At 41.8% G+C, this 18,827-nt stretch overlaps 1 long non-coding RNA gene across 2 annotated transcripts; it reads left to right on the plus strand.

The window, feature by feature from the left end:
- The first annotated feature begins 11 nt into the window (after positions 1 to 11).
- LOC115942263 (uncharacterized) lies at positions 12 to 16,135 on the plus strand. Of its 2 annotated transcripts, XR_014140012.1 has the most exons (5): positions 12 to 715; positions 1,673 to 1,744; positions 12,930 to 13,096; positions 13,706 to 13,820; positions 15,839 to 16,135. It is a non-coding gene; the product is annotated as an uncharacterized LOC115942263 (long non-coding RNA). The 2 variants fall into 2 exon arrangements; XR_004076857.2 differs by lacking the exons at positions 12,930 to 13,096; positions 13,706 to 13,820; positions 15,839 to 16,135 and having other exon boundaries at positions 36 to 715; positions 1,673 to 4,823.
- The last annotated feature ends 2,692 nt before the right edge of the window (positions 16,136 to 18,827 follow it).

Genomic DNA, 18,827 nt, shown 5'->3' on the forward strand with positions numbered 1-18,827 from the left:
CCCCCACACGCGCCCAGCGCGCGGCTATCTCGCGGGGCGCCGGGCGGGGACCCCTGGTGGCCGCCCGCGGAATGGCAGCTCCGTGGGGAAGAGAAGTCAGGTCGCCTGGAGACTCCTCTTGCCTCCTGCAGAGGTGGGGAATGGGCGGTCTACGCGGGCTCCGCGCCCTGCGGAAAAGACCCGGACCCTCTCACGAGGGCGGAGAGGAAGATAACGCATCCGAAAGGACGCGTTCTGGGTCCACACACAGCCAAGGCACCTAGAAAGGGGGAAATCACCTTCTCCAAGATTTTCTGACTTGTTGAAAAAGACTATATTGGAAAATACTGACAGAGGGGAGCATTAATCATTGAAAATACTGAGATTCTGGCAGATTTACTAGAACAACCTGGGAGTAGTGGAATGAGCATAGTCTTGGAAGCCCAGGCACACCCTGCGACTTTCTGCTGTGTGATTTTGGTCTATGACCTCTAAACCAGTATTTTCCTCTGTAAATTGGGAGAGCATTATCTACCTTGCTGGATGGTTTTAAGGGTAAATTAAACATAGAAAGTATTCTTAATAGTAGGAGTCACTAGATGTAAGCTTCCTAAGGAAAATAATGTCTTCCACATCTTTTTATTCCTCTATAGCACCTACCTTAATACATATCGATTGAAGAGTACCAAATGACTAAGGGTTGCATTTTACAATTCTGACTACACACTTTAAAGAGGTATGAATATATATTTTTTCCCAAAGATTTTATTTATTTATTTATTTGAGAAAGCGTGTGTGTACAAGCAGGGGCGGGGATGGATGGGTGGGAAGGGCAGAGGGAGAAGCGGACTCCCTGCTGAGCAGGGAGCCCAACGAACGGCTTGATCCGGAGGCAGACGCTCAACCCACTGAGCCACCCAGGCACCGAGAAGTATGGAAATATATTAAGTAGAAATTAAGACACGTGAGGGGTTAACATCCTCTGCCCAAAAGTGGTTTCCACCACTACTAAATGAGAACCTCTAAAACCACACACATCTTCTGCAATATCAAGTCATTTCTGATGTTGTAAGAAATATTTAATAAATAGCCAAATAGTCATGGTCTAATGATCTTAACACTGGATTAAATGATTTCATTTAATTCTATGTCACTTGGGCAATGCAAAGATAGTGGAGATTGTGAATATGAAACTCAAACATGAGGGGGGAAAATAGTCAGATACAAATATACAGCCATTTAGCAATGATTCTCTACATTATTGAGTAATGCAATTTCATTTCCAAACTGCCTCAAACCCTAGTCACTGCTTTTAGAGCTCCTTTTGTCCTTTTGACCTCATGGCAATCAGAACGTTGGTCATCATCCAGAACAACCAGGATGGAAGTATCTCTGAATTACCCCAGTTTACCTTTAATGGTCCTTCCCTTTAACTCGCTAGTCCCTAATTGGGAAGTCTGTTGTCTGCCTAACAATTCCCATGGCAGGATCTTTTCTGTCCTGTCAAGAGAGGAAAAATAAGGTTTCTTGGCTCAGAAACTGAAGCAGAACATTGAGATCCAACTTCTGCCCTTGGAGATAGGACTCACTCGCCAGGCTACAGATGAGCAGAGCATGTGCAGGTGAAGAGGGCATTCAATTCTAATCAATAAACATTAATGGAACCATCTCTCCCTCTCTCCTTGCATTTCAGCTTTGCCTGTGGGAAGAGAGGACTTTCATCCCACTTCCAGCCCCTTAGTGGCTTCTTCCCTGGGGAGGAATGGTAAATCTTGTGATTGGGAGGGAGCCATCAATATTTCCTGGATAATTTCTATCAGGGAGCGGGGTCAGTGTGGCGAATGGTGCCCCGACTCTTGCCAACTCTCTGGCCCAGCTTCTCTGCCCTGTGACCTCGTGGGCTGGAGAAGGGTGGCTCCACCTTCACAATGTGCTCTGAAGGGCCAGCATTTAGATTCAAGCCCTCCTTGGTCCTCCTGTGTCTTTGTCTGGTGGGCCTACTACAACAAAGCTTGGGGGCTTCCCCACAACAGAAAGGTATTTCTCATAGTTCTGGAGGCTGAGAAGTCTAAGATCAAGATGCCAGCAGGTTCAGTGTTTGGTGAGGGCTTGCTTTCTCATAGGCAGCTTTTCACTGTGTCCTCACAAAGCAGAAGCGGGCAGGGAGCTTTCTCAGGCCTCTTTTATAAAGACACTAATCCTGTTCATAAGGCATCGGCCCTCATGACTGATCACCTCCCAGAAGCTCCACCTCCCAAAACCATCACACTGGGGTATAGGATTCAGCAGATGAATTTGGGGAGGACACAAACATTCCATCTGTAGCGTCCTGGGCTACCCCTCATTCTCCAGTCCAGCTTTTATCAGAGCTCTGCATAGGTGTTATACAGCAAACGGGCTCCATCATGAATTGAACAAGACACTGTTTCCCACTGGCTATTATTCCTTATGGTGTATGGTTCTTGGCTTGTAGGGAAAAGCAATCTGAAGGGAAAGACTAGGGGAAGGGAAGGATTCGGGTACCAAGGGTCCACCCAACATACACCCATCCTCTCCCTCAAATTTGCTCCACTGCTGTCTTCCCCATCCTGGTGAATGGCCTCTCCAACCTTTCATTGGCTTAAAGCCCCAAATCACAGGATCATCTTTGACTTTTCTCCTTTTCTGTTCCACTTCTAATCTATCAGCAAATCTCATTGGTTTTACCTTCAAAAGATATCCAAATGCTGATAGACCTCTTTCCACCACCTCAGTCCAAGCCACAAATACCTGTAGCTAGTATTACTGCAATAACCTTCTATCTGGCCCCCCTGCTTCCACCTTGCCACCCCCCCATATATGCTATTCTCAGTAAAGCAGCCAATGTGATTCCAGTAAAAGTGGTATCATATTTTGTCATATTTTGTCTTGCTACTCCAGATCCTCCTTGGGCTCCTCTTTCAACTCTGCTTAAAATTATTATCACCTTCCCCTTCTAACACTCCCTATCCATAGTCCCTGCTCCAATTTTCTCAGAATTTATTGCCATCTGATATACAATACATACATATATATATACTGTGTGTGTATATATACACACACACAAAATATCCCTGTATTCGTTTTCTGTTTTTTGCCCATGTTAATTTTCTATGGCTGCCATAACAAAGTACCACAAACTTAATGATGTACAACAATAAAATTTATTATATTCTGGGGGTTAGATGTTCAACACAGGTCTCATTGGTGTCAGCAGGGCTGGGTTCCTCTTTGAAGTCTATAGAGGAGAGAGAATCAGTTTCCCTGTTTTTACTGATTTCTAGAGGCTGCCCACATACCTCAGCCTGTGGTTCCATTTCTCCATCTCCCAAACCAGCAACAGCAGTCAAGATCTCATTTTCTTCATTCTGACCTTTCTGCTTTCCTCTTCCACTTCCCTCTTCCACTTATAAATCCCTTGGGATTACACCGAGCCCATCCAAATAATCCAGGATTATCTCCCTATGTTAAAGTCAGCTGATTAGTGACCTTAATTCTGTCTGCAACTCCAATTCCTACTTGCCATGTAATGTAACATGATCACAGGTTATGGAGATAAACATGTGGACCTTTGGGGGGGCCGTTATTCTGTCTTCCACAGTCTCACTCTTTCTACTAGAATGTAAATTCTACATGACATGGGTTTTTATCTATTTTGTCTATTACTCTATCCTCGGACTAGCTCAATAAATGTATAGATGCTCACTATGGACTGAATTATATCCCACCTCCCTCTGCCCCCAAATGCATATGTGGAACCCCTAACCCTCAATGTGATGGTATTTGGAGATGGAGCCTTTAAGAGGTAGTTAGGGTTATTGCTTCTGGCCTTTTGGTTAGATGAAGTGTTAAGGGTAGTGCCCTCATGATGAGATTAGTGACTTTATAAGGAGAAACAATAAAAGAGCGATTGTCTCTCTGCCATGTGAGGACATGGGTGAGAAGGAGGCCATCTGTAAGCCAACAAGATTCTCACCAGGAACCACACTGGCCAGCATCATGATCTTGGACTTCCCAGTCCCCAAAACTATGAGAAATAAATGTGTGTTGTTTAAGCCATCCAGTCTATGGTATTTTGTTATACACCTGAACACGCTAATATGGCCCTCAAATATGTGTTGACTTAATTAATGAAGAAAACTCATTATAGGTATTGCAAATATTTAACATCTGTTAAGCACCTACAATACATCAGGTACTTGCTAAGTACTTTACATGGAATGTCTCATTTAATTCTCACAAGGTCCCTATGCAGGAAATACAGGTGAAGAAATTATAGACCAGAAAGATAAGGGAACTTACCCAAGGACATGCAGCTAGTACATCATGTAGGCAGGTTTTAGACTTGGCAGTGTAGCTTAAATCCATAGCTGGAACCCTCACACTCCCCTGCCACTATCATGGAGCAATAGGCTGCCTGGGATCTTGCCCTCAAGATGCTTATAACCTGTTAGAGAAATATGACTAGCAATAATACAAGGGAGACTGTGGGGGAGGGGAAGGTATAGAAGAGACCAATACATTTCTGTGGAGCATGGAGACAAGATTAATTCTGGATGGAGTTGACTGTGGAGAGCTTCAAGGAGGATGTGGCATTTGAGCTGGACTTAAAGATGGTGACATTGGGGTGCCTGGGTGGCTCAGTCAGTTAAGCGTCTGTCTTCAGCTCAAGTCATGATCCCCGAGTCCTGGGATCAAGCCCTGCATCGGGCTCCCTGCTCAGCGGGGAGTCTGCTTCTCCCTCTGCCCCTCCCCCTGCTTGTATTCTCTCTCTCACTCTCTCTGCTCCTCTCTCAAATAAATAAATAAAATATTTTTTAAATATATTTTTGAGTTTTTTTTTTTTTAAGATTTTATTTATTTATTTGAGACAAAGAGAGCACGGAGGGAGAGGAAGAAGCAGACCCCCGCTGAGCAGGGAGCCCGATATGGGGCTCAATCCCAGGACCCTGGGATCATGACCTGAGCCGAGGGCAGATGCTTAACCAGCTGAACCACCCAGGTGCCCCAATAAATAAAATCTTTAAAAAAAATCAAAACAAATAAATAAATAAAGATGGTGGACATCGTTGGAGTTAGAAAAGTTGTTTCAGGTACAGAAAACCTGTAAAGATAGGTAGAAAAATGCTAGATGTGTCCTGGAAACCAAGATTAATCTAGTTGGTATGGGGACTCTGTGCAGTTAGATGATAAGGGCTGGGATCCCGAATGCTAGGCTAGAGATCAAGGGAAATGTAATGATTTTCATTAAGTTATTAATGGAGAAAGTTTACCTGAAGGAGCTGCCAAAGCAATGTCTGAAGCTGTAACTCAAAAGGCAGTAAGTAGAAGACAAAAGTGAACTTCTTGCTGATAAAATGTTTTGAGAGGCTGCTCTGTTTGCCACATTATAAAAGGGCAATCATGATCTGTCATTCTAGGTCCAGAGCACAGCCTCATATATCATAGACCCAAGAGGTTCTAAAGTGAGCAAAAATAGATAATGAAAGCAACTAGGTTATTCCTGACCTTTGGACAAGTATAATTTTCGCCATTTCCATTTCCTAGGTGAAATAACTAAGGCTGGAAGAATTGACTTGCCCCAGATTACACAACTAATAAGATTGGGACGTTGATTTTAGATCTCATGACCATTGCTGCTGTGTGTCCCCATATAGCAGTGGAAAAGGCCCCAAGGGTGTGCCTGTCCAAGATAAAGTTGTCAGATTTCAAGCTGTTTCAGATAAATCTCTCCAAGTAGTTATGGAATAAGTCTAAGGGAATAGGATGGAAGCACTTATGATTCTCACTTCCAAGCTCTTCCAGGGAAAAGAGAGAAGACAGGATCATCTGAAAGATGCATTTTGGGGCGCCTGAGTGGCTTAGTAGGTTAAGTGTCTGCCTTCGGCTCAGATCATGACCCCAGGATCCTGGGATTGAGTCCCGAGTCAGGCTCCCTGCTCAGTGGGAGAGCCTGCTTCTCCTTCTCCCTCTGTCTCCCAGCTCGTGCTCTTGTTCTCACTCTCTCTCTAGCTCAAATAAATAAATAAAATCTTTTTTAAAAAAATGAAAGATGCATTTTAGGGAGACAAGGTGGCATAGTAATTAACAGAATGGGCTTCAGAGTCTGAAAGACCCATATTAGCTGTGTCATTTTATAAAATGGGGTAAATAATATAAAATGGGGTAAATATAAAATAATATAAGGTAAGTAAATAATCAGTCAAGGGATGCATGTAATGTGCTTAGCATAGTGCTTGTCACATAGTATGCGCTCCGGAAACTCCATCTCTTTTTCTTTCCAGCACATAGTTCTCACATCACCCTCACATAGCTCCTCCCTCAGGAGGGCAAGAGACCCTAGCCCTCAGCTGTGTGACATTCCACACTCAATCTAGAAGCCTTACTGTCCCTTGGGTCATCTCCTAGAATTGGGAGCAAAAAGAATATTTCTGGGTAGTTTGGTATAGTATTAATAACATTCACATTCTTTACCCAAGTCAGTGCAAATTACTTTCTACCATTTTCAGTTCATGCTTTATGCATTTCCTGTAAGAGGAAAGCCATGCTGGTCTTCAATGGTGTATGGGGAAAAATCCCAGAAAGATTCTGTTGCCAAACCATCTCATTAGAGCTTCCACTGAGAGGGCACCATGAGAGCAAAAGGATATCATAAGAGCGTCACCATAGTAACATCATAACACATTGCAAAAGAGTAAAGTGGAGAAAACATGTTTGCGCAGTCATTGACAAACATAGACTCACAATCATGTTGCTCTGGAGAGCAGTGCTCACTCAAATTAGATTTGTGAGAGGTTATTCCTATTAATTTGGTAGTCTGATTACCCATTGGCATTGTGTGCTAGCCATAATTATTACAGGCAGCTTACTAACAAAGAGCAGACATTCCCAGAGTCCTTCTTTTCATACCATGCAATGAGAGTTAACACAACTAACTGTCTACTTAACGAATCTTGAACAGTAAGGCACACTTCCTCCTTACCTACTTTGATTTTGCTTTCAAAACCCTGACTGATCATAATCCTGGAGAGATTGTCTCAATGTTGTATGGGGCATCTCTGGGTCCTGGAAATGAATGTGCATGTGTCCCCCAGGCACTGAAATAATGAAGAGATGTGTGTGTGTGTACAAAAGATATGTATAATACGTGAATATATATGGTATAAAGATATTTATATAAATCTTTTATACATATCTAGTACATATATATGTAAAACTTTTTAAGCAATTTCAAGTCATGACAAGAACCCACGTGTTAAAGCATGTTTCCTGCTAGCATAATTCTTACCGTTTATAATGACTATTGTTGATGTCTATAATCATTTCCTCTGAAATCCACATTCTATCAATCCCATTTTGTGGAAGTGGAACTGAGTCATATAACAGTCACAGGGTTTGAGGGCTGGGAAAACCTGTGACACAGTTCAAAATTGTCCCAGTGCAGCTAAACAAGATGGTACGCTTTGGAATCATTATGGACAATTGCCTGCCTTCCGTTCTATAGGAGCAGAGTGAATGTTCTTTCCCAAGTTATTTTTTTAATTAGTTTTATTTAAATGAGATTGTGATCTTTCTTCCTGCTCTTTGGAGCTATCTCTTTGTATTTTTCTTTTTTTTTTTTTTTTTCTGTGTTTTTCATAGTGATCCAGTGTCCCTTCAGATCTCCCTACCAGACGGTGTTTTTTCAGGTTTTGTTTGTTTTTTAAATCATTTGAATTTTGAATAAGTGACTCTTCCCCAGAGAGAAGCACAGTGTTTTTGTTCTGGGCCTGACACACACCAGGTATAGTACACTTGTGGTCTGCCTCAGACTCTGAATAAAGGAGAAGAATTGTCCTCTAGGAATTGTCCTAAAATAGGTCAGTAGATATGAGCTAAGGAGAGTTAGTTGCCAGGAGAATTGGACTCTAAGGTAGTCTCATGTAAAGACAGCATAGATCCCCCAAATCAATTTAAGAGTGAGTCTTTCTAAGATGGGGAATCAGACCACTGTGTGCTCAATGGGCTTAAGAAGTTGTGTTCTCAAAGTGATGCATACAGAAGACAGAAGACAGGTGCAAAGGAAGACAGAAGAGGCTGGTGTGTCACGGATGCTTCCAACTTGATTGTGCCCCCTCCCCGCTAAATAGGAAAATAAGGAGGGTCTCACATGGACTTTCTCTTGAAGGGGAAAAAAAAAACACAGCTTTACCATCTTTGTGATCAGTGTTCACGACCATGGCTAATAAGTCACTCCTTAACTCCGAACTGCCATGTTTGGCAAAAGAAACAAACAAAAAAGTCTTTTGTGCCTTCTCAACTATCCTTGAATATCTGTGGAAAGAAATGAAAGAAGTAAGCTGTTTTCTTGTCTGACTGAAGGTGGCTGTTAATGAACAAGGAGTGTCTCCAAACCACCACCTTGCCCTCCTGGCATAAAAAATAAACAAGATTCTCCTTTTCACATCATAATTAAGGCAAGACACAAAAATGAGGGGATCACTTGTCCTGACCTACTTTAGCTTCCAGCTGTTTTACCTACTCAGGACCCCATTTCCTCAAGATTCCAATTAGACTGGATACATTGCTCAATATTAATTTCCTCCCAAGATGCTGCTTCACCATTTGGAAAGCCCCTTGGGTTGAATAATTATTGAATTTCTAAATGGCCTCCGGCCAGTTTCAGATACAATAGTGTTTCATGTCTAGTAATATGAAAGACTTGCCTTGGATATTGAACAGCCCTGATGATGCTTTTCTGAGGAAAAACACCTCTCTGAAAGGTTTTTAGAAAAGTTTCAGTTACAATTTTTCCCAAGTCATATTGCCTAATGCTCAGCAGAGTCTCTGCAGAGATGAATGGATAATTTCCTTCCTTCCTTTTATTTATTCTTTCTTTTTACCCTCCCTCTATCCCTCCCTCTTCCCTTCCTCCTTTCTTTCTCTTCCCTTTTGTGACTTTGTACCAAAGAGGATTTAGGTACACTCATTAAGGTAACTCATTAAGATTTCTACCCAGTGTCCCAGAAGAACAAGTCTCCTTTTCTATAAAATTGCATTACACTTTCATTCCTTTTCCTTGCCTATTTGCTTTCCTGTGTTCTTTTCTGTTTATCTCAGCAGTTGCTGAGCTGGGTTTCCAGTTGAAGTTGCTGTTCATTGCTGCTCAAACTGTAGTCAGCCTCAAAAACCAAAAGGAAAGCACAAGTGAAGAGTTGCAAGGACCCTTACGCCCTTTGCCTTGGTGGCTAGGACAGCCCTATGGCATTTACTGGAGATGGATGGCAGAGGACTTATATTTATCAAGCACCTGTAATGTGCTAGGAACTGTGCTGGGCATTTTCACATGTTAGCTCACCAAATACTTACAATGACCGTGGATGGTAGATATGAACACCTTCAATTTTAGACATTAGGAAACTTGTCCAGGACTCACACGGGCCTATGGTACTCTCAGTCCCAGCTTGGTATCACCTTGTATCCATCAGCTCTGCAAGAACTGAAATTAGTGTTTAGGGATGAGGTTTGGTATAGAAAACATCCCTGGTGCCCCCGGTTCTAGTGCCCTTACGGTGGCTGGTTTCCCAGATCTCAAGCACACATCAGGCGTCATTTTACTGTCTGCCTCAAGATTCTCCACAGCTGCGGGAGCTTGCCCAGCCCTGGAGTGAGCACAGTAGCTGTGCTGCAGGGAGGCTAGGTCAAACCCCTAGGGTCAACCAACAGGGAATGAGAGCCAGTGAATAAACGCTCCAGCCTCTTATCCTTGAGATGGACAATTATGGGAGGCATTCTTTACATGACTTAGAGATCCCAGCCTGAAGGGGCCAGTTGACCATTCACCCTTAGGTTGGCTTTTCCTCCTTCTTGTCCCAGGCATCCTGCTCTCACTCCTGCTTCCTGGACTTACCTCCCAAATAAACTAACTGCACTCAAGTCCTTGTCTCAGGCTCTGTTTTGGGGGGAATCCAAAGCAATATTTGGGTTCCTGGTAGACTGGAAATGAAGACCACCTTGTGTGCTGACCAATACAGCAGAAGGTTATTGTCGTGAGTCCTATAGGAAAGTAAGCCAGAGTAAACCAGAGAGAGACCCTGAAGCAGAGAACACAATTACAAGCCCGGAACTCTAAAAAATTTTCCCTTAAGTAGGACTCTAAGAAAATATATGCAAAGTGTTCATTAAACATGCCTGGAAGGAAATACATCAAGACATGAACTGTTTTTCTCTTGTGAGTAAATCTTCAATGGAAGTTCCCCTGATCTTCCTCAGTTCTCTTATTTATGTCTTGACTGCCCCCTGGGGAATCTCAATTCCTGTCACTGGAGGTAAAGACCATTTTTTCCTGCTTCTCAAACTGGGTAGAATAATACACGTAGCCATCATTCTCTACCTGGAAGGCAGCACAGCATGTTACCTCAGAATAAGCTGTGGGGTAATAGAGGCAGGTCAAGTTCCAATCAGCTGGCTGGCTGACTTAGTGTATCAGTCAGATTTTGCTACAGAAACAATCCTGCAAGTTCAGTGGCTTAGAACTGCAAAGATTAATGTCTTGCTCGTGCAACACACTCATCTTGCATTGATGGGGGTGGGAGAGGGGGCTCTGCTCCCTCCTGTATCCCCCACTGAAGGACCAAGGCTGTGGAGCAGCCACTTTCCAGAGTGTTAATAGTCACCGTGGCGGAGTGAAAGAAGACAAAGCTCATACAGGCTCTCCAACCTTCTGTCTGGAAACAGTGCACGTTGCTTGCTCAAATTTCATTGGTTAAAGAGAGTTGTGTGGTCATGCCTGGGTTCACGGAAAGAGAAAGTACAACTTAACTTCCAGGTGAGAAAAGAGAGAGAGGAAAGCAGAATATTTGTGAAAAATATCTATCAGGTTTGGACAATCACTTAACCTATGCTTCAGTGTTCTCACGTACATGGGGATGTGCACTTCATGAGGTCATGGTGAGGGTTAAATGCAAAATTGCTCATAAAGCACCTGGCACATAGCCATGACTCAATATACGCTGCTAATTTGACCATGAGTCTTGGTACACCTGAAATATGATGTTCAGGTTTATCCCAGTATTTCCCACATCTCTGTGATTAAATAATAGCAAGTTTTTCTTAATGCTTTTCCATAAGTTGCATTTTCTAGTTTTTAAAAATGATCCCTGTGCCTTTTTTCTGAATTTCTCTAAGGTCTGTCCATTCTAAGATATGCATTCTAGCACATTGCTCCCCATATAGAAAGGACCAGATTGCCACCATGCAATGAGAAAATACTTTGTTTTGAAGGAGAGCTAACAAATATAAAATGAGAATCACTGTATTTATTATTTCTAACAAGTTATTATTCTTGTGCAGATAAACTCAGCGTAAGTTCATTGGAACAGTATGGGTCTCATCAGAAAGAACATATTATTATTATGCTCGAAAGACTATGGCTGGGTATGAAGTTATAATAACTTCATGGTCTGGGCTCCTTTGGCCAAGCATGTTATTACAGTTTCAGTGGGTCCATTATCCTGTCAACAGAACACTAGTAAAACTCGCAGGGGCTGCCTCTGATTTCACGAGAGTGAACAGACTCTGGTTTTCCCTGGAGAAGGCAGGGGCTTGGTAGGATCTGAGTAAGGGCCTGAGGCATAAGCTGTAGCCCCCTGTCCCTCATCACTTTAGCTTTGGGCTGGAAAGCCAGCATTTTGAGGTCATGAGACTTTCTCATTGTCCTTGGGCTGGGTCACTGCACACCCCCCTCATCTTGTTCTCACATGATGGTCATGGACCCCTAGTTTTATAAGGTGTTCTTTATTTTGACAGAATTTGGGCCAGAAACTTTCTGTTCAATGAGTGGCTCAGCGCATGTGGACCCTGGGGTTGTTTACGTTTTCAGGACCTGCTATTGAGAAACTCTAAAGAAGTTTATTTTACAGAGCTGGTTTGTTTTTGCCAGAATGAACTCATTTGCTCAAGTTATTTTTAAAATGTGCTCTTTCTTAGCTTCTTAGAGAAGCTTTAGTCTCTTGATTGTGTGGGTCTGGGTCAGAAAAAAACTGCCGATCTATTGATAGAAGCCCGAGAAAATGTCTAGTCAAAGTGGATCAAAGGAGGTTCTCAGCTTGAACAGAACAGCCTCTACACCCTGAAAGCTGGGTTAAAATACTGTGTGGGGCTGGTCCCAGGGCCTGAAATGCTTGATGCTTCTAGAACCAAGTAGGCCATGCAAATTAGTCTCAAACTGCTCCTACAGGTGTGTGTGGGCGGGGACACCACAAAGGGATATTCATCCAGGAGAACACCCACTGCAGGCAATTGGAAACACCACATAGTCCAGCAGCAGAGAGGCTGCCAGAGACCGTTCATAGAGGCACAAACCCTCTACCTCATCCGAGCCATATGGACTGACTCATCAAACTACCTTGCAAACTTTTTATTTCACAATTGGTTTTTTAAAAACAACTCTTTTTTTTTTAAATAAAGATTTTATTTATTTACTTGTTTGAGAGAGAGAGAGAACATGCACGTGCAAGCAGGGGGAGGGGCAGAGGGGGAGGGAGAGAGAATCTCAAGCAGACTCCTTACTGAGCTTGGAGCCCAATGTGGGGCTCGATCTCATGACCCTGAGATCACAACCTGAGCTGAAATCAAGAGTCAGACGCTTGACCGACTGCACCACCCAGGCACCCCTAAAAACAACTCTTAAGGACATATATTTTCACCTTTCAGGGAATTAGAAAGCCCTTTGTGAATCTGATGAAGGCGATGGACCCACTACCCAGAAAAATGCACATACACACAAACTTGCTTAAAATGTTGGTAGTATCATTGGGATAGCATCCAAGAACTGCCAAGGGAGTCCATACATCCCCTTGCTTCAGAATTTGAGTGAACTTTAAACCTGAGATTAATGGTATGTGGATAGTGTTCATTCTTTTGGAACTTATTAAGTTCCTGTTTCATGGCAGGCACTGTGTTGGAAGCTGGGGATGCAAGGATGTATAAGACAAGGACCAGCCTTGTGAAGCTCAGTCTAATGGGAGACAAACAAATCCATAATAATGATGCATAATAATGAGTTAAGTGACATGCTAGAACTCCAAGCAGAGAAACCTACCAGAGTCCTGAGCATAAGGTAATTAATTCAACATAATAATTTAATAAGCATAGTGTGTGCCAGGCAATTGGGAAAGAGCTAGTGCAGATATGATCCTTGCCTCAACCATAGGTGAATCCAGTCTGGCAAGTAAAGTTCATTCAGGGGAAGGGGTGCATATGCCAGGCATTGGGACCAATGCATGCTCCAGCCGAGGATGGGAGCAAGGTGAGTTAGGGAACTACATATAGCTTGTCTGGGGACGAAGAGAGGGTGAGGAGTGAGGGCAAAGGGAGGAGAGACTCACTGGGTCAGATCCCAGAGGCCCTGTGCTCCATTGGGTACGGGCCTTATGTTGTGTCCAAGGTTTATCACTGAGGGTTTTTTTAAGCAAGTGAGTGCGATCAAGGAAGAGATTCTATTAGAAAGATCACTCTGCCTTCTGTGGAGAAATGGATTGATCCGGGGTGGGGATGTGGGAAGGGGAGGGTGGGGTCTGTGTGAAAAGACCACAAGGGGGGAAGCTGATGAGTTAATGTGAACGAGAAAGGAGAGGTCCTGGTAGTGACAGTGGCGATGGAGTGGGTAGAGTGGAAGAGCAGCATGCGGCTCTGGATAGTACCTCACGTGCACTCTTCCATGCCCTAGAATGACCTTCTCCTCAGGCGATGCTCTCTGTTCTGTGCAAGGAGGTAGTGCTGGGTTCTCGCTAGTAAAACAACCTTGCTACTAAAGTGGTATCTCCTGGAATCTCGGCTGTGAGGTGCGGTGTAATAATCAGATATGGGAACTCTACATTCAATTGCTTAATGTTGAGGATAATGATGGTAACAATGATAACACATTGTTAACATGTTGATAACACAACTTAATTTTATTGATCACTTTTTCTGTGCCCGTTGCCCTTTCAAGCATTCTGCGTGTATTAACCCACTCATTCTTCAAACAACTGAGAGTGAACATCTGTTCCAGTTTGCATCTTAGGATCTCCCTAGTCCAGCCTGGAAGCTTCCTATATAATTCCATTCATGTGAAACTCTGCAACAGCAAAACTAATCTATTGTGACAGCGTATCAGTGGCTACCCTGGACCTAATCTATTCTCGTGCCTATTGACTAGATGAGGATATTGAAGCAGGACAGAGGGGTTAAATACCTTGTCCAAGGTCACATAGCGTCACGTAGCCATGAAGTGGGAAAACAGGGATTTGAGCATTGGAAGTCTTGGCTCCAGGACCCACATGCCTATCAACTCTACTCTCTGCCTACAATGACAGAAATCTGGTCTTTCTCCATAAAATACAGTATGAGCATTAAGATAGACTTTTTTGATTTGTCCTGAACATTCTAAACAATCACAATAAAAAGTTTTTCACATCACTCATGTCTCCAGAAACATATTAGAAGACGTACATGAAGCAAAATGCTGGGTGTGAATGTTTTTGCAGATTCAGGCTCCAAAGAACAGAAAAGCAGAAAAAACAAACAATGGTGTTTTTAAACAATGAATGTTGTTTTCCTCTAACCATAAGGGATTTTAAAACTTGACAAATCCATTCAGCATTCAAAGCATTCCACATTCCCCACCCACAAGCAAATGCCAGAAGGTGCCAATTTGAGCCAACTCTGAGCTCAGGAATGATTTTCTAAATAATGGATCAGATTTCTTGAATGTCCACACTCCACAAATGGATACTTACTATTGTCCTAATTGGTCTGATGAAAGCTACTCAGCCATCTATCAAGCTATTAATTTAAAAAGAACATTTCAGCAAGAGATGAGATAGTAAGGCAGAAATGCAGAAACAGCAAATGAAGGTTATTACTACTTTGTGAAGGTTGAAAATCACTGCCTTAGGTCTTTGAAATTTTAGAGCTACGTTGTGCATAGGCTCAATTTTAATGAAGGACTTGGGAGAAAAATGTTTCTGATCATATAAAGAAAGCAATTTCCTTAATTTACAGGGACGGATTCTCTTTGGAGAGGACAAAGAAAATCATATTTCATATGCTTATTACATTTATTGAACTAACATTTTTTGGGAAGCATGCCCTGTGCCTGATACCATGCTATGCACTGAGATACAAAAATGAAAAAGATAAAGATCTTGTTCTGTAGCCTAGTCATGAAGACAGAGAAGCAAAGGAATAGTGTAATAGATCCAACAAAAGAAGAATGCACTAGCAAGTGAGAAGTGAGGTTAGAGTTGAAGAGGAACTGTGTTGCAAAGATTTTGGATTTAATTTTTAAGTGATGCAGAGTTGTTAAACAGAAGTGATCATGAGATTGTACAAGGATCATGCTGTTATCAATGTGAAGAATCATTGTAGTAATGGGTTGTTATCAATGTGAAGAGACATCCAAGGCAGGTTGAGTTCCCCCTTTTTTTTTTTTTAGTTTATTGGATTTTGATAAATGTTTACCCCTACTTAACCATCACCCCAGTCAAGATAATGAACATTTTTATCACTCCCAAGAGTTCCCTTGAGCCCTTTGCAGTAAAATATCATCCACTTTTGGTCCAAGGCAGCCACTGATAAGCTGTCACAATAGGTTAGTTTTGCTTGTTTAGTTTCACATGAATGGAATGATATAGTAAGTACTTTCAGGCTGGGACTGCGAAGGTCCTAAGATGCAAAATGGAACAGATATTCACTCTCAGTTTCATGCTAATGTTGACCCTACAATGTACCCTGTATGTTTCTTTTGCTCAGCGTACTGTTTTTGAGATTTTGTTATGTATTTCAGTAGTTTGTTCCTTTTTTCATTTTTTTTTTTAAGGTTTTATTTGTGTTTGAGAGAGAGCATGCACGAGCAGGGGGAATGGCAGAGGGAGAAGCAGGCTCCCCGCAGAGCAGGGAGCCCGATGCCGGACTTGATCCCAGGACCCCAGGATCATGACCTGAGCCGAAGGCAGACGTTTAACCGACGAGCCACCCAGGGATCTCACTAGTTCATTCCTTTTTCTTCCTGTGTACTTACTGTTATATATTATAATTTGTTTGTCCATTCTTTCATTGATGGGACATTTGGACTCTTTCCATTTTGGTACTTTTATGAATAAAGCTTCTATGAACAGTTGTGTGCAAGTAGTTTTGTGGACATGTTTCCCTTTTTCTTGGGGTAATATTTAGGAGTGGAATTGCTGGATCATATGGCAAGTATGTACTGAACTTGACAAGACTGCCAAACTATTTTCCAAAGTGGTTTTAATACTTTATACTCTTATCAGCAATGTATGAGAATTCCAGTTGCTCCACAGCCTCACCAATACTTATGAACCTTTATTTTAACTAGCCATTCTTAGCTGTGCAGTGATATCCACTGCAGTGCTAATAGTCATCCCCTGATGATTACTATTGGGCATGATTTTATGTGATGATTGGTCATTAATGCATTTGTGTGAAATATGTTAAAATCTTTTGCCCATTAAAAACATTGGGTTGTCTTCTGGGTTGTCATCTTAATAATAAGTAGGAGTTCTTCTTATATTCTGGATACAAGATCTAGGTCAGATCTATGCATTGTATATATCTTCTCCAACATAGCTTGTCTGAGTTCCACTATTCATAAAAATCATTCCACAACTATACCTCCCTTTCTGCTTTCCAGTCCACTTCCCCTTGTCCCCCAAACACATATGATTTAGAAATCATCTAATCCTTTACAAGTGCTAGTTTCCAAATAGTAATTCCATTGTGATCAGAGAATATACTTTGTATGACTTGAATCCTTTTATTGAGACTTGTTTAATGGCCCAGAATATGGTCTATCTTTGTATGTGTTCCCTGTGCTCTTGAAAAGAATGTGTGTAATCTACTGTGGAGTACTGCTGTGTTCTATAAATGTCACACCAAATTGGTTGACAGTCTTGTTCAAGTCTTTTATATCCTTGCTGATTTGGATATAGATTTTTTCTTAAGTCCTTCATTATATGCACAATCTAGCTCTAATATTTGTCTTTTTGTTCCATGAAGCATTGAAAGAGGGATCTTCAGATCTCCAATATAATTGTAGATTGGTCTACTTCTCCTTACAGTTCTTGCTTTGTGTATTTTGAAACTGTTACTAGGTAAACAAACACTTAGGGTTGTTATGTCCTCTTGCTGAACTGACCTCTTTAGCATTACAAAATGGTCTTTATCTCTGGTAATATTTTTTGCTCTGAAATCTGCTTTTCTGTTATTAACATAGTCACTCCTGCTCTCATTTTATTAGTGTTGGCATGGTGTATCTTTTCCATCCTTTTCATCTGTTTGTCCTTTATTTTTAAGATGTGTCTTGTTGGTAGCATATAGTTGGGTCTTGTTTTTTTATCCAATAGGACACTTTATACCTTTTGATTTAGAATATTTACACTTAAATCCCCTTAAAAGATAATTAAGTAAAAATCATAACAACAAAGTATGGAGCTTACAGCATATGTAGAAGTAAAACGTGAGGCCACAATAGCCCAAAAATGAGAAGGGAGAAATGGAAGTCTACTATTATAGAGTTCTTCAACTTTTTGTCGAGTAGTAGATCACTTGAATGTAGACTGAGAAGGTAAAGATGTATATATAGTATGGTATAGATCTTTATATACATCTGTGTGTGTGTGTGTGTGTGTGTGTGTAGTCTACTAAACTAGCAATCACTGAAAAACAGAGTGACAATAAGTCAACAAAAGATAAAATGGAATCATAAAAATACTCAGAAAAAGAAAAAAAAAACCCTAGAGAACAAATAGAAAATGACTAGCAAGATGATAGATTTAACCTAAACCGTATCAATAATCACATTAAATGTAAAATGTTCTAAAATACCCTGGTTAAAAGGTGGTGATTTTCAGACTGGATAAAAAAGCAGGTATGAAGCTCTGGTCAGGTAGTGGTGTAAGCACTTTAGACAGTCTCATTAAATCCTCTCTTAACAATCGTGAGGTATCATCATGCCCTCATTTCAGATATTTAAAACATGAGCCTCAGGTTAAGTAACTTCTCCAAGCGACCCAGCAGGAGATCACACCTGGGTGCTGCAGAGGACTAGTAGGCCGATAGTACTTGCTTCCTTCCCTTCCCTTGCCTTCATTTCAACAACACTGAGTACCTACTACATGGAGGAACTGTACGAGGTGCTGTGCTGCATGGCAACTACTATACTTCTGGGATGAAATCCAACCTCACTAGCTGAGTGACCATGGGCTGCACATTATAGTTCTTTAAGCTTTAGTTTCCTCATTTGTAAAGTGGAAATAATAATACTGGCCTCATCGTGTTGCAATGTTGGATTGGGAAAGTCCAGGGGGCTATGTATTAATTGGGGGTACTTTAGGCTATACTCTGCCGATCATAGGAGAAACGTCAATTCAAAACCAAAACAGTGTTACGTAAGAGTAACAATCACTACTCTCCTGTTTAACCGGCAGCATTACAGAAACAGACCACAGCCATCACTATCTCACTTGTACTTTACAGCATTATATGAAGTGTTGGTTTCTTCTGTAAGAATCTTAGCGTGTGATGAATCAGTCTTCTTTTAAAGAAACCTTTCAACTCAACTATTATATTTATGAATTACATTTTTTTTACCTGGAGTAAAAATGGCAATCTTTTTTTTTTTTTTAAGATTTTATTTATTTATTTGACAGAGAGAGACACAGCGAGAGAGAGAGAACACAAGCAGGGGGAGTGGGAGAGGGAGAAGCAGGCTTCCCGCGGAGCAGGGTGCCCGATGCGGGGCTCGATCCCAGGACCCTGGGATCATGACCTGAGCCGAAGACAGACGCTTA

The sequence above is a fragment of the Leptonychotes weddellii genome, chromosome 14 (genome assembly GCF_054177405.1).
Source record: "Leptonychotes weddellii isolate Sample4059 chromosome 14, ASM5417740v2, whole genome shotgun sequence".
Lineage (NCBI taxonomy): Eukaryota > Metazoa > Chordata > Mammalia > Carnivora > Phocidae > Leptonychotes > Leptonychotes weddellii.